The sequence below is a fragment of the Protopterus annectens genome, chromosome 6.part0 (assembly GCF_019279795.1).
Source record: "Protopterus annectens isolate FY-2018-M chromosome 6.part0, PAN1.0, whole genome shotgun sequence".
Lineage (NCBI taxonomy): Eukaryota > Metazoa > Chordata > Ceratodontiformes > Protopteridae > Protopterus > Protopterus annectens.
The window spans coordinates 1,224,470,191-1,224,484,025 of record NC_056737.1 but is presented as its reverse complement, the minus strand read 5'-3'; positions in this window follow the sequence as shown (position 1 = coordinate 1,224,484,025).

The window sequence follows — 13,835 nt, the reverse complement described above, 5'->3', positions numbered from 1 at the left end:
ATATGGTCATCTATGACTTACAGCTGCAGGGTCAGATAGATCTTGATTTATTTAATTATTTAACAGTTCCTTGTCCTGTGACACCCCGCCTATATGGAATACCCAAGATCCATAAGTCAATCATGGATCCACCTATGAGACCCATCGTCTCAGGAGCAGGTTGGGTGACCGAACCCCTGTCAGTTTATTTACATGGTCAGTTACAACCTTTTTTGAATAATTGTGATTCAGTTCTACGTGACACATTTGATTTTTTACAGAAGTTACGAGTAAGCTATGACACTGAGAAGGAACAAATGATGAATAATGAGTATTATTTGGTAACTCTGGACAATGTCTCTCTTTTCACGGTCATACCGAATGATGATGGGATTGACCTTTTGAGAGATTTTTTGACTTCATGTCCATACCCTGATTATGGTAAAATAGAAACGTGGTGTAGCCTTCTAGATGTGGTTTTAAAGAATAATGTTTTCCTCTTTAATGAACTTACGCATCTTCAGCTCACTGGTGTGGCTATGGGTACTTCCATAGCCAACACCTATGCTAACCTAGTGCTCTACCAGTGGGAAAGTAAGCATATTTTGAGTGATCTAAACCCTTATAGACAACATATTAGATTTTTCCAACGTTTTGTAGACGATTGTTTCCTACTTTGGAAGGGCAGCTTGGATATATTGAATATGTTTTGGACTATTTGAATAGAGCTTCTTCCTTTCTAAAGTTTAAAATGAGCTGTTCCAAGACTGAAATTGTGTTTTTGGATGTAGAAGTTATATTTAAGGATGGACATATGAATACTAAGTCACATAGAAAGGATGTGTGTGCTGGTAGATACACCCACTTTCATAGCATGCATGCACCACACATCTTTAAAGGTATTGTGAGGTTCCAGTTAGGAAGGTTGAGTAGGCTTAACACTGATGACTGCTGTTTTGAGTTACAATTAAAGGATATGTTAGCGGATTTTTCTGCTAGTGGATATGATAATGTCCTACTCTCTGTGGAGAAAGATAAGGTGATGCAGGAGAGGAAGACTAAGTTTGCTCCTACCTTCCTATCTGACCCACTGGAGTCAGATGCCTTACCTATGAATAGTACGAATGTGCGTATTTACGTGACTAGATATGTAACTGCATATAGACTTACAACACCATCCATAAAGCAAATAATATTTAAGAACTGGTTGATACTAATGGCTTCAAATGAACTAAAGGCCTTATTGGGTGATAGACCTTTATTTGCCTATAGGAACATGAGAACTTTAAAAAATTCATTATGTTATAAGGATTTTTCTACCAACATTGTGAAAACGCTTTCCTCTAAGTATGGTACATGTAAATGCCACAATTGTTCATGCTGTGGAGATATTTTTGACCCAGGGAGTGACCTTTTTGTTCATCCAGTAACAGGGAAAACTTTTAAATTTTATGTTTCAGCTACTTGTCACACAACACATATAGTGTATTTGGCTACCTGTGTGTTATGCAAATCTTTTATGTAGGCAAAACCACTCGTAGGTTGAAAGAGAGGATTACAGAGCATAAGTCTGAAATTAGAAGATGTGTCAAACAAATGCTTTATATAAGCACATGTTAGATTGTGGACAAGATCATGTTTTTAAATTCAGGGTTATTGACATTGTTTTCCCTCCCAAGAGGTGGTGATATAAATAACTTCTTAGAAATTAAAGAATATGAGTGGATTTTAAGGTTTGCTGGTGACCGTTCTCCTGGCTTGAACAGTATGCTGAGCCTTAAACCAATTTTGGTTAAGCTCAGTAGATTGAATTTATAATTATGTATATTGTTTCTACAATATGAATTTTATAATATGAATTTTATGTGTAACTTTGATTATTAATCATATTAGCAAGCTGAATTTTAAATTATTTAAATTTTTGTTATGTACTATAGAATCATTGCTATCTGTGTTGTTTTAACTTTGCCTTATTGAGTGATACTTATGGTCATGTGATTTTGGGCTGCTAACCACATGACTACTTTGGGCCTGTATATAAGATGAAAGAAATTTTATAAGTTTGTAGTATTGAAGAAGGATTATGTCCGAAGCTCTGCTGTGTTTTGTCATTAAAGTGGTTTTTCCTTTTGGATTGTCTGCTTGCAGTACTTTGGCACTTTTGATATTTGTTAAGGACTAAAATACCGCCATCTAGTCCTGCATTATTAGACCACTTCTTACAAGCAAATTTGCACTAAAAGCACCTACCTAAAAGTTCATAACAGAAGAACATTCCAAAACAGTTTCCTAACATTCACCACTAACATCCTGTTAAGAATATCCAAAACTGTACAAGAAAAAAGATCTGAGACAATCCTGACCTCAAAAACCGATTTACTTCTAGCTTACTTCAGTGGATCTGCCACCACTGGTTCTTTTACTTAATTATCTGACACTGTATCTAGGTAATTTGGTCACACTGACTAATGTTGATGTCACACCCCAAACCCAGTGTAAAATGGGAAAAGAGGGTTAACCACATCAACAATGGTTACTGTCACTTCCCTTTGTTCTGTTCTATTGTTGCAGTATGCTAGTCTCTCTACCTATAATTTTATTGCCCCTCCTCTCTTAACATGCCCAACCTACACCACTGTCTACTACTATTGTCATTGCTCACTTCTCTTACCACTGCCTATTTCCTTACCTCCTATGAACAACCCCTTCTCAAAACTCTTTTCACACCATCCAAATACACTACTACATCACTTCCTGTCTCATGCACAAACTTTAATAATTCTACATATAACCATAGCTACATCCAAGCCAAATATCACAGACTTTTTCATATAAAACACTCTATTCCCAACACTCGGAAATTATATGACTTTAATCCTAAGCTTAGCTGGTATCAAAACCTCACTTTGATCCACTCCCTTAAGGATGGAGACATTCATCCAAACCCAGGCCCAAAGTTTCACTCATCCTTCTCTAATAGTATTGAATCTAACTCTATCCCATTACTATCCGATCAATCCGCAAAAACACTCAAAATTGCCCATCTTAATATACGCAGCATCTGCAACAAAATTACTCAAGTTCATGCTCTCCTAGATGTCCACCGCTTTGACATCCTGTGTTTAACTGAAACATGGCTTAAACCAAAAATAAAAGATACAGAAATTATTCCCCCAGGTTACAATATTATTCGAAAAGACCGCATTAAGAAAAAAGGTGGAGGGGTTGCTATTCTCTACAAGGCAGGATTACAAATCAGTAAAATAAACCACAAACCACATTTTGATGATAATACAGAAATAATTATTTCAAAACTACAACTAAACAACCAGAAATCAGTTAACATCATCTGTACGTATTTCCCACCAGGTAACAATCAAGATAAACTAGAAGACCTATTAAGTTGCCTTTCTCTAAATTATCCACAAGAAACAATATTACTAGGACGTTAACACCGACTGGAATTTATGTAACAATAACAACCCATCCTCTCTGATCAATTTGAATGGTTTCTCACAACTCATTAATTCCACAACTAGAATAAATAAATCCAATAACAAAGAAAGCATTCTGGACTGGATATTAACAAATGGTCCAAAACAAAACTATACAACAGGAACCCTACCAGATGACCTTAGTGATCACTCTCTAATATATATAATAAGACATAAAACAAATGTTAACATTTCTCCCCCTGTTAGAACTATACGCAGTAAAAAACACTTTGATCAGAAAATGTTCCTAACCGAACTTAAACATTGCAAATGGGAACCCCTTAAGTCCCTTCCAATAAATGAAGCAGTATCCTACTTCAATAAGAATTTCCTAACAATCCTAGATCGTCATGCCCCAATTCGTACCATAAGAATGAAAAACAAAACAGCAGTATGGCTCACAAATGAGACTAAAAAGCTAATCCTTTCCAGGAACAAATCCTGGACCAAATGGCGTACTACTAAACTCATAACTGATCAGCAAAATTTTAGACAACAACGAAATATGACTAAAAAAGCAGTCATACAGGACAAAAAGAACTTTTATATCCAACTTCAACAATCTTCCCTCCAAAAACCACAGAAGTTCTGGACCTCTATTAACAGACTAATATCCCCAGGTAAAGTAGCAACACCAACTCCACTTGGCAGTAACCCTGATGACCCTACAAAAACAGCAAATGCATTTAATACCTTCTTTACCACAGCTGTACAAAACTTAGCAAATCAACAATATCCTGACACTGCCAACCTGCCCGCTACAAGCCCCACCCCCCCTCCTTTCCACCTAGAACCAATACCCACCTCCTTCATCTCCTCCTTACTTCAAAAACTTAAACCTTCCACCCCCTCAGCTGACAAATTACCAGGGGAATACCTACAACTAGGAGCCTCAGCCATTGCCTACCCAATCTCTATACTGATTAACAGAACTATTAAGGAATGCACTATCCCATCAATCTGGAAAATCTCACATATTATTCCCCTTCACAAAGGTGGCGACTCTACTGAATACTCAAACTACCGTCCCATAGCTCTTCTGTCTCCTCTTGCTAAAATAATGGAGAAATGTATCCACAAACAATTAATTACCCACCTACTCCACCACAAGCTCTTAGCATACTGTCAACACGGCTTTCGTCCATACCACAGTACTACCACAGCCCTACTTTCTTTTACCAACTGTATCAACACAAATCGAAACAATAATTTCCTGTCATCAGCACTCTTTGTAGATCTTTCTAAAGCCTTTGATATGGTCAACCATAAACTTCTACTCTACCTTCTAAAGTCCCTATCACTTGATAAATCCGCCTTGAACTGGTTCACATCCTACCTGGATAACCGTAAACAAGCAGTTCTCTGGCAAAATCATCTTTCTGAACTTCTACCTACTTCCCTAGGTGTCCCACAGGGCTCTATCTTAGGCCCACTTTTATTCTCCATTTTCATCAATGACCTTCATCTCTCTATCCCCTTCTCTACCTGCATTCAATACGCCGACGACTCCACAATTATTTGCTCAGCAAAATCACAAACTGACCTACAGTCTCTCACACAAAAATCCTTCACCACAATAGAAAAATGGTTCTCTAACCATTGTCTTCTCCTCAACCCTAAAAACCAAATTATTGCTGTTTACACAATCACAGACATCTCCCCCTCTTCATTTTACACTTCAATCCAACAATGGTACCATAATTTCTCCTGATACCACCACCAAACTCCTAGGAATCACAATAGATAATCAACTTAAATTTAACACTCACATTAACACTATAATAAAATCTACCAACAAAAAACTCGGATCTCTATATAGAATTAAACAATTTCTATCACCACTAGCCAGATCTACAATAGCAAGAACTCACTTACTCTCTACCCTATTATATGCCTCCCCCATCTATACTAACCTGTCCCAATATAATCATAACAAACTAGCTAAATCTTATAATAACATTGCCAGATTCGCCACTAACTCACCATATAGGACTCATCACTGTCAAAACCTAAAACAACTAGGCTGGCTTGAATTACCTCACCTCCTACAATTTAACCAACTTATTATTGCCCATAAAGTCCTTTATCAACCTAACAATACCCCAACTCTCTCTACCCTCATAATGCCATACCATAACCTGAAAAGTTACTCAACTAAAAATGCAGATGCAAACTTCTTTATCTAATAATTCTGCAGGCTTACTCTTTTTTCTAACTTTGTTGGTAAAATATGGAACCTCCTACCAATTGACCTAACAGCTCTTACATCTCTTCCATTATTCAAAACTAACCTTAAACACTTCCTCTCCAACCACTGGTTATGCTCTTGCAATAACCCTGACTAATCTGTTTTTTTTCATTTCCTTGTCATCTGCTCTACCATGCCTCACTACAATTTTTCTCTGTTAAAATTTATCCTTATATCATAATTACTCTCTGACCTTTCTACTCTGTCCAGCTCTACCTATCCCATCTAACCACCAATCCTGTTTTCCTAATCCTATCTTATCCTGTAGATGTCCTTAGTAACCTTATATCCCCATCTTTTCTTTGATTTGCTTACTTATTGTTTTTATTTGTGGGAAAATAGTCTAATTTTTTTTTTACTATGTACAAATCTTGTTCTTGTAACATTTTGTTTATACTTTATTCTATTGTTGTTTTTAAATTACTTCTAACATTAAATGTGTTGAACACTTGGAGCTTTTCTCCTCGGGCCTCCACTGAAAATGGACATGTATCCAGTTGGACTAGCCCGGTTAACAAATGTAAAATAAAATAATAAATAAAATAAATATTTTGAGTGATCTAAACCCTTATAGACAACATATTAGATTTTTCCAACGTTTTGTAGACGATTGTTTCCTACTTTGGAAGGGCAGCTTGGATATATTGAATATGTTTTTGGACTATTTGAATAGAGCTTCTTCCTTTCTAAAGTTTAAAATGAGCTGTTCCAAGACTGAAATTGTGTTTTTGGATGTAGAAGTTATATTTAAGGATGGACATATGAATACTAAGTCACATAGAAAGGATGTGTGTGCTGGTAGATACACCCACTTTCATAGCATGCATGCACCACACATCTTTAAAGGTATTGTGAGGTTCCAGTTAGGAAGGTTGAGTAGGCTTAACACTGATGACTGCTGTTTTGAGTTACAATTAAAGGATATGTTAGCGGATTTTTCTGCTAGTGGATATGATAATGTCCTACTCTCTGTGGAGAAAGATAAGGTGATGCAGGAGAGGAAGACTAAGTTTGCTCCTACCTTCCTATCTGACCCACTGGAGTCAGATGCCTTACCTATGAATAGTACGAATGTGCGTATTTACGTGACTAGATATGTAACTGCATATAGACTTACAACACCATCCATAAAGCAAATAATATTTAAGAACTGGTTGATACTAATGGCTTCAAATGAACTAAAGGCCTTATTGGGTGATAGACCTTTATTTGCCTATAGGAACATGAGAACTTTAAAAAATTCATTATGTTATAAGGATTTTTCTACCAACATTGTGAAAACGCTTTCCTCTAAGTATGGTACATGTAAATGCCACAATTGTTCATGCTGTGGAGATATTTTTGACACAGGGAGTGACCTTTTTGTTCATCCAGTAACAGGGAAAACTTTTAAATTTTATGTTTCAGCTACTTGTCACACAACACATATAGTGTATTTGGCTACCTGTGTGTTATGCAAATCTTTTTATGTAGGCAAAACCACTCGTAGGTTGAAAGAGAGGATTACAGAGCATAAGTCTGAAATTAGAAGATGTGTCGAAACAAATGCTTTATATAAGCACATGTTAGATTGTGGACAAGATCATGTTTTTAAATTCAGGGTTATTGACATTGTTTTCCCCTCCCCAAGAGGTGGTGATATAAATAACTTCTTAGAAATTAAAGAATATGAGTGGATTTTAAGGTTTGCTGGTGACCGTTCTCCTGGCTTGAACAGTATGCTGAGCCTTAAACCAATTTTGGTTAAGCTCAGTAGATTGAATTTATAATTATGTATATTGTTTCTACAATATGAATTTTATAATATGAATTTTATGTGTAACTTTGATTATTAATCATATTAGCAAGCTGAATTTTAAATTATTTAAATTTTTGTTATGTACTATAGAATCATTGCTATCTGTGTTGTTTTAACTTTGCCTTATTGAGTGATACTTATGGTCATGTGATTTTTGGGCTGCTAACCACATGACTACTTTGGGCCTGTATATAAGATGAAAGAAATTTTATAAGTTTGTAGTATTGAAGAAGGATTATGTCCGAAAGCTCTGCTGTGTTTTGTCATTAAAGTGGTTTTTCCTTTTGGATTGTCTGCTTGCAGTACTTTGGCACTTTTGATATTTGTTAAGGACTAAAATACCGCCATCTAGTCCTGCATTATTAGACCACTTCTTACAAGCAAATTTGCACTAAAAGCACCTACCTAAAAGTTCATAACAGAAGAACATTCCAAAACAGTTTCCTAACATTCACCACTAACATCCTGTTAAGAATATCCAAAACTGTACAAGAAAAAAAAAGATCTGAGACAATCCTGACCTCAAAAACCGATTTACTTCTAGCTTACTTCAGTGGATCTGCCACCACTGGTTCTTTTACTTAATTATCTGACACTGTATCTAGGTAATTTGGTCACACTGACTAATGTTGATGTCACACCCCAAACCCAGTGTAAAAATGGGAAAAAGAGGGTTAACCACATCAACAATGGTTACTGTCACTTCCCTTTGTTCTGTTCTATTGTTGCAGTATGCTAGTCCCTTGACATTTACTAACTGAATGGCCAGCTAGTGCTTCACAAAAGATATACTCCTCACAACAGGAACTGGTGAGTGAGGCCTGTAATATCTGAAACATACACTCATACTGTTCCAAATGGGAACTGGTGAGTGTGGCCTGTAATATCTGAAACATACACTCATACTGTTCCAAATGGGAACTGGTGAGTGAGGCCTGTAATATCTGAAACATACACTCATCTGAAACATACACTCATACTGTTCCAAATGGGAACTGGTGAGTGAGGCCTGTAATATCTGAAACATACAGTCATACTGCTCCCAATGGGAACAAGTGAGTGAGGCCTGTAATATCTGAAACATACACTCATACTGCTCCAAATGGGAACTGGTGAGTGAGGCCTGTAATATCTGAAACATACAGTCATACTGCTCCCAATGGGAACTGGTGAGTGAGGCCTGTAATATCTGAAACATACACTCATACTGTTCCCAATGGGAACTGGTGAGTGGGGCCTGTAATATCTGAAACATACACTCATACTGTTCCCAATGGGAACAGGTGAGTGAGGCCTGCAATACCTGTAACATACAGTCATACTGCTCCCAAGGGGAAGTGGTGAGTGAGGCCTGTAATATCTGAAACATACACTCATACTGTTCCAAATGGGAACTGGAAAGTGAGGCCTGTAATATCTGAAACATACACTCATACTGCTCCCAATGGGAACTGGTGAGTGAGGCCTGTAATATCTAAAACATACACTCATACTGTTCCCAATGGGAACTGGTGAGTGAGGCCTGTAATATCTGAAACATACACTCATACTGTTCCAAATGGGAACTAGTGAGTGAGGCCTGTAATATCTGAAACATACACTCATACTGTTCCAAATGGGAACTGGTGAGTGAGGCCTGTAATATCTGAAACATACACTCGTACTGTTCCAAATGGGAACTGGTAAGTGAGGCCTGTAATATCTGAAACATACAGTCATACTGCTCCAAATGGGAACAGGTGAGAGAGGCCTGTAATATCTGAAACATAAACTCATACTGTTCCCAATGGGAACTGGTGAGTGAAGCCTGTAATATCTGAAACATACACTCATACTGTTCCAAATGGGAACTGGTGAGTGAGGGCTGTAATATCTGAAACATACACTCATACTGTTCCAAATGGGAACTGGTGAGTGAGGCCTGTAATATCTGAAACATACAGTCATACTGCTCCCAATGGGAACTGGTGAGTGAGGCCTGTAATATCTAAAACATACACTCATACTGTTCCCAATGGGAACTGGTGAGTGAGGACTGTAATATCTGAAACATGCACTCATACTGTTCCCAATGGGAACTGGTGAGTGAGGCCTGTAATATCTGAAACATACAGTCATAGTGCTCCCAATGGGAACTGGTGAGTGAGGCCTGTAATATCTGAAACATACAGTCATACTGCTCCCAATGGGAACTGGTGAGTGAGGCCTGTAATATCTGAAACATACACTCATACTGTTCCCAGTGGGATCTGGTGAGTGAGGCCTGTAATATCTGAAACATACACTCATACTGTTCCAAATGGGAACTAGTGAGTGAGGCCTGTAATATCTGAAACATACACTCATACTGTTCCAAATGGGAACTGGTGAGTGAGGCCTGTAATATCTGAAACATACACTCGTACTGTTCCAAATGGGAACTGGTAAGTGAGGCCTGTAATATCTGAAACATACAGTCATACTGCTCCCAATGAGAACAGGTGAGTGAGGCCTGTAATATCTGAAACATAAACTCATACTGTTCCCAACGGGAACTGGTGAGTGAGGCCTGTAATATCTGAAACATACTCTCATACTGTTCCAAATGGGAACTGGTGAGTGAGGCCTGTAATATCTGAAACATACACTCATACTGTTCCAAATGGGAACTGGTGAGTGAAGCCTGTAATATCTGAAACATACAGTCATACTGCTCCCAATGGGAACTGGTGAGTGAGGCCTGTAATATTTAAAACATACACTCATACTGTTCCCAATGGGAACTGGTGAGTGAGGACTGTAATATCTGAAACATGCACTCATACTGTTCCCAATGGGAACTGGTGAGTGAGGCCTGTAATATCTGAAACATACAGTCATACTGCTCCCAATGGGAACAGGTAAGTGAGGCCTGTAGTATCTGAAACATACACTCATACTGTTCCAAATGGGAACTGGGTGAGTGAGGTCTGTACTATCTGAAACATACACTTATACTGTTCCAAATGGGAACTGGTGAGTGAGGCCTGTAATATCTGAAACATACGCTCATACTGTTCCAAATGGGAACTGGTGAGTGACGCCTGTAATATATGAAACGTACAGTCATACTGCTCCCAATGGGAACAGGTGAGTGAGGCCTGTAATATCTGAAACATACACTCATACTGTTCCAAATGGGAACTGGTGAGTGAGGCCTGTAATATCTGTAACATACACTCATACTGTTCCAAATGGGAACTGGTGAGTGAGGCCTGTAATATCTGACACATATGCTCATTCTGTTCCAAATGGGAACTGATGAGTGAGGCCTGTAATATATGAAACGTACAGTCATACTGCTCCCAATGGGAACAGGTGAGTGAGGCATGTAATATCTGAAACATACACTCATACTGTTCCAAATGGGAACTGGTGAGTGAGGCCTGTAATATCTGAAACATACAGTCATACTGTTCCCAATGGGAACTGGTGAGTGAGGCCTGTAATATCTGAAACATACACTCATACTGTTCCAAATGAGAACTGGTGAGTGAGGCCTGTAATATCTGAAACATACAGTCATACTGTTCCAAATGGGAACTGGTGAACGAGGCCTGTAATATCTAAAACTTACACTCATACTGTTCCCAATGGGAACTGGTGAGTGAGGCCTGTAATATCTGAAACATACAGTCATACTGCTCCCAATGGGAACTGGTGAATGTGGCCTGTAATATCTGAAACATGCACTCATATTGTTCCAAATGGGAATTGGGTGAGTGAGGTCTGTACTATCTGAAACATATAGTCATATGGCTCCCAATGGGAACAGGTGAGTGAGGCCTGCAATATCTCAAACATAAACTCATACTGTTCCCAATGAGAACTCGGTGAGTGAGGTCTGTACTATCTGAAACATATAGTCATACTGTTACCAATGGAAATTGGTGAGGGAGACCTGTAATATCTGAAACATACAGTCATACTGCTCCCAATAGGAACTGGTGAGTGAGGCCTGTAATATCTGAAACATACACTCATACTGTTCCCAATGGGAACTGGTGAGTGAGGCCTGTAATATGTGAAGCTTATCTCTTGTATGCTTCAAATCCACCCCCCCCATGATAGATAGATAGATAGATAGATAGATAGATAGATAGATAGATAGATAGATAGATAGATAGACAGATAGATAGATAGATAGATAGATAGATAGATAGATAGATAGATAGATAGATAGATAGATAGATAGATAATAGATAGATAGATAACACTTCTTATATTCTTCTCAGAATTAAAAAATACTTGTTTCTGCCTTATCAGTATTACCTAGAAATAGTAAATCATCTGTTTCACATTTACAAAGATAAAAAGACCGTCTCACTCCTATCCACATATCTCTTTCAGCTTTTATTCCCACATCGTTAATAGACACCATATTCAGTTGTATGAGAATATCCCTACAGAATTTCACAAACTTCTTCACTGACTCTCTGTTTTGTCAGTAAAGCCTTATGTGTCAGTGGAAAGTCAGTGTCTGTTGCTAAATTTTTAGTAGTTAACACAGAGGATTAAGTCTATGAGATGCTCATGAGCTTCTTCCTGTAATCCAGGGTTTGAGTATCTTTAACTAGTGTATGACTCCGAGCAAATCACTTCAACAAGCAGCACTCCTAGGCTAAGACTGAAAATAGCTCCATATATATTCAGCTCTACCCGGGTCAGAAAATAAATATATAACTGGAATTTGTTTCCAGCCCGTACACTATATCATACCCTTGACTAGACTTTTCTTTAGGATATTAAGCCATCTGAACTGACAGCCGAGCTACTTTAATAGGCTGACCAGGCCCTTGTCCAGTTTGCTGTTGAATTGTCCCATCTATTGAGCATGAACTGCTTGCACATTTTAACATTTCTAAGTTTACTCAGTGTTGATTTTCTTCTGTAGTTCTCTAGCTTCATTCAGAGGACACACTGATCAGTCAGGATGCTTTGATGCTTATCTGTAAGCTTCTGCCCACTGCTATCGACTGACATGCGTCCAGTTTTAGTCAAGGTGTACAAACCATGGTTTGCCTTTGAGCTGTACCCCTTGCAGTGCGAAGAAAATGATGGTTGAAATTTCTTCAGAAGTCTGAGGGTCTGTGGAGCAACAGACTCACTATAAATAAACATTATGTTCATTAACAGGATGAACTCTGTCAAATATGACAGAGTTATTAGCAGCAATTGGCCATACAGCCGGATTCTTCTGGAAAGTGAGTACTTTGCAGCTCAACCATCCTCTTGATTCATAAGGCCTTTTCATCACATCAGTATGAAATGGCTGCACAGGTTTTCATTAATAAGACAGCAACATTCTCACATTCTTCATCTTCAGACTCCACAGGCTTTTCTTTGGCCTCTGGTGAGCATTGTATTACCTGTACTTGGTCAGGATTTTGGCATTTGTCATAAAGATGTGTTCTTGATTGTGATTTCCAACTCATACTTTTCAACTTGTGGACTGAAATCATGTAATTAAAGAACAGTTATAACTTACATGGATTTGCAAAAATAAGACATTCATCTTACAATGGAATCCCTTTTAAGAAGTGGTGTTTTTCCAAATTTATAGAAGGAATAAGTATTGATTCTAGTCCTCAACAACATTTTTTGACTGCAATAACCTTAATGAATCTTGCGCCATTTCATACTTTCCAGTTCCCTGCATGGTTATCGAGAAGATTACCTCCATATAGTTTGAATCTTATATTGCAGTCAACAGGCTCATAAGCCTATATCAGCCTTGTTTTGCTCACACCATAATAGAGAAATGGCCCATATTAGAGTTACAAATCATATCCATATGGCCCAGATTACCAGTCCATCTTCATTCCTAACCTGTTAGATCTCTGTGTAGCACATGACACCCTCGGTCATGCTATCCTGATAGGCCTTTGTATTTGGATTGTAGTCTCTTTTCTACCTTCGTTAATTGTCTTACCTCCTACTCCTTAGGCAGTACACAGAGAATGGTGTGAGGTTTGAATTTTTTCTGATTTCCACTACAGTGGGAATGTATTCTGCGCTTATTATCACTTACAGTTTTGTAAACTGAGAATGACTTTTTTAGAATAATTGCAGTCTGTGGGAATGTATTTTGTGCTTATTACCAATTACAGTTTTGTAAACTGAGAATGACTTTTTTACAATAATTGCAGTCCGTGGGAATGTATTTTGTGCTTATTACCACTTACAGTTTTGTAAACTGAGAATGACTTTTTTACAATAATTGCAGTCCGTGGGAATGTATTTTGTGCTTATTACCACTTACAGTTTTGTAAACTGAGAATGACTTTTTTACAATAAT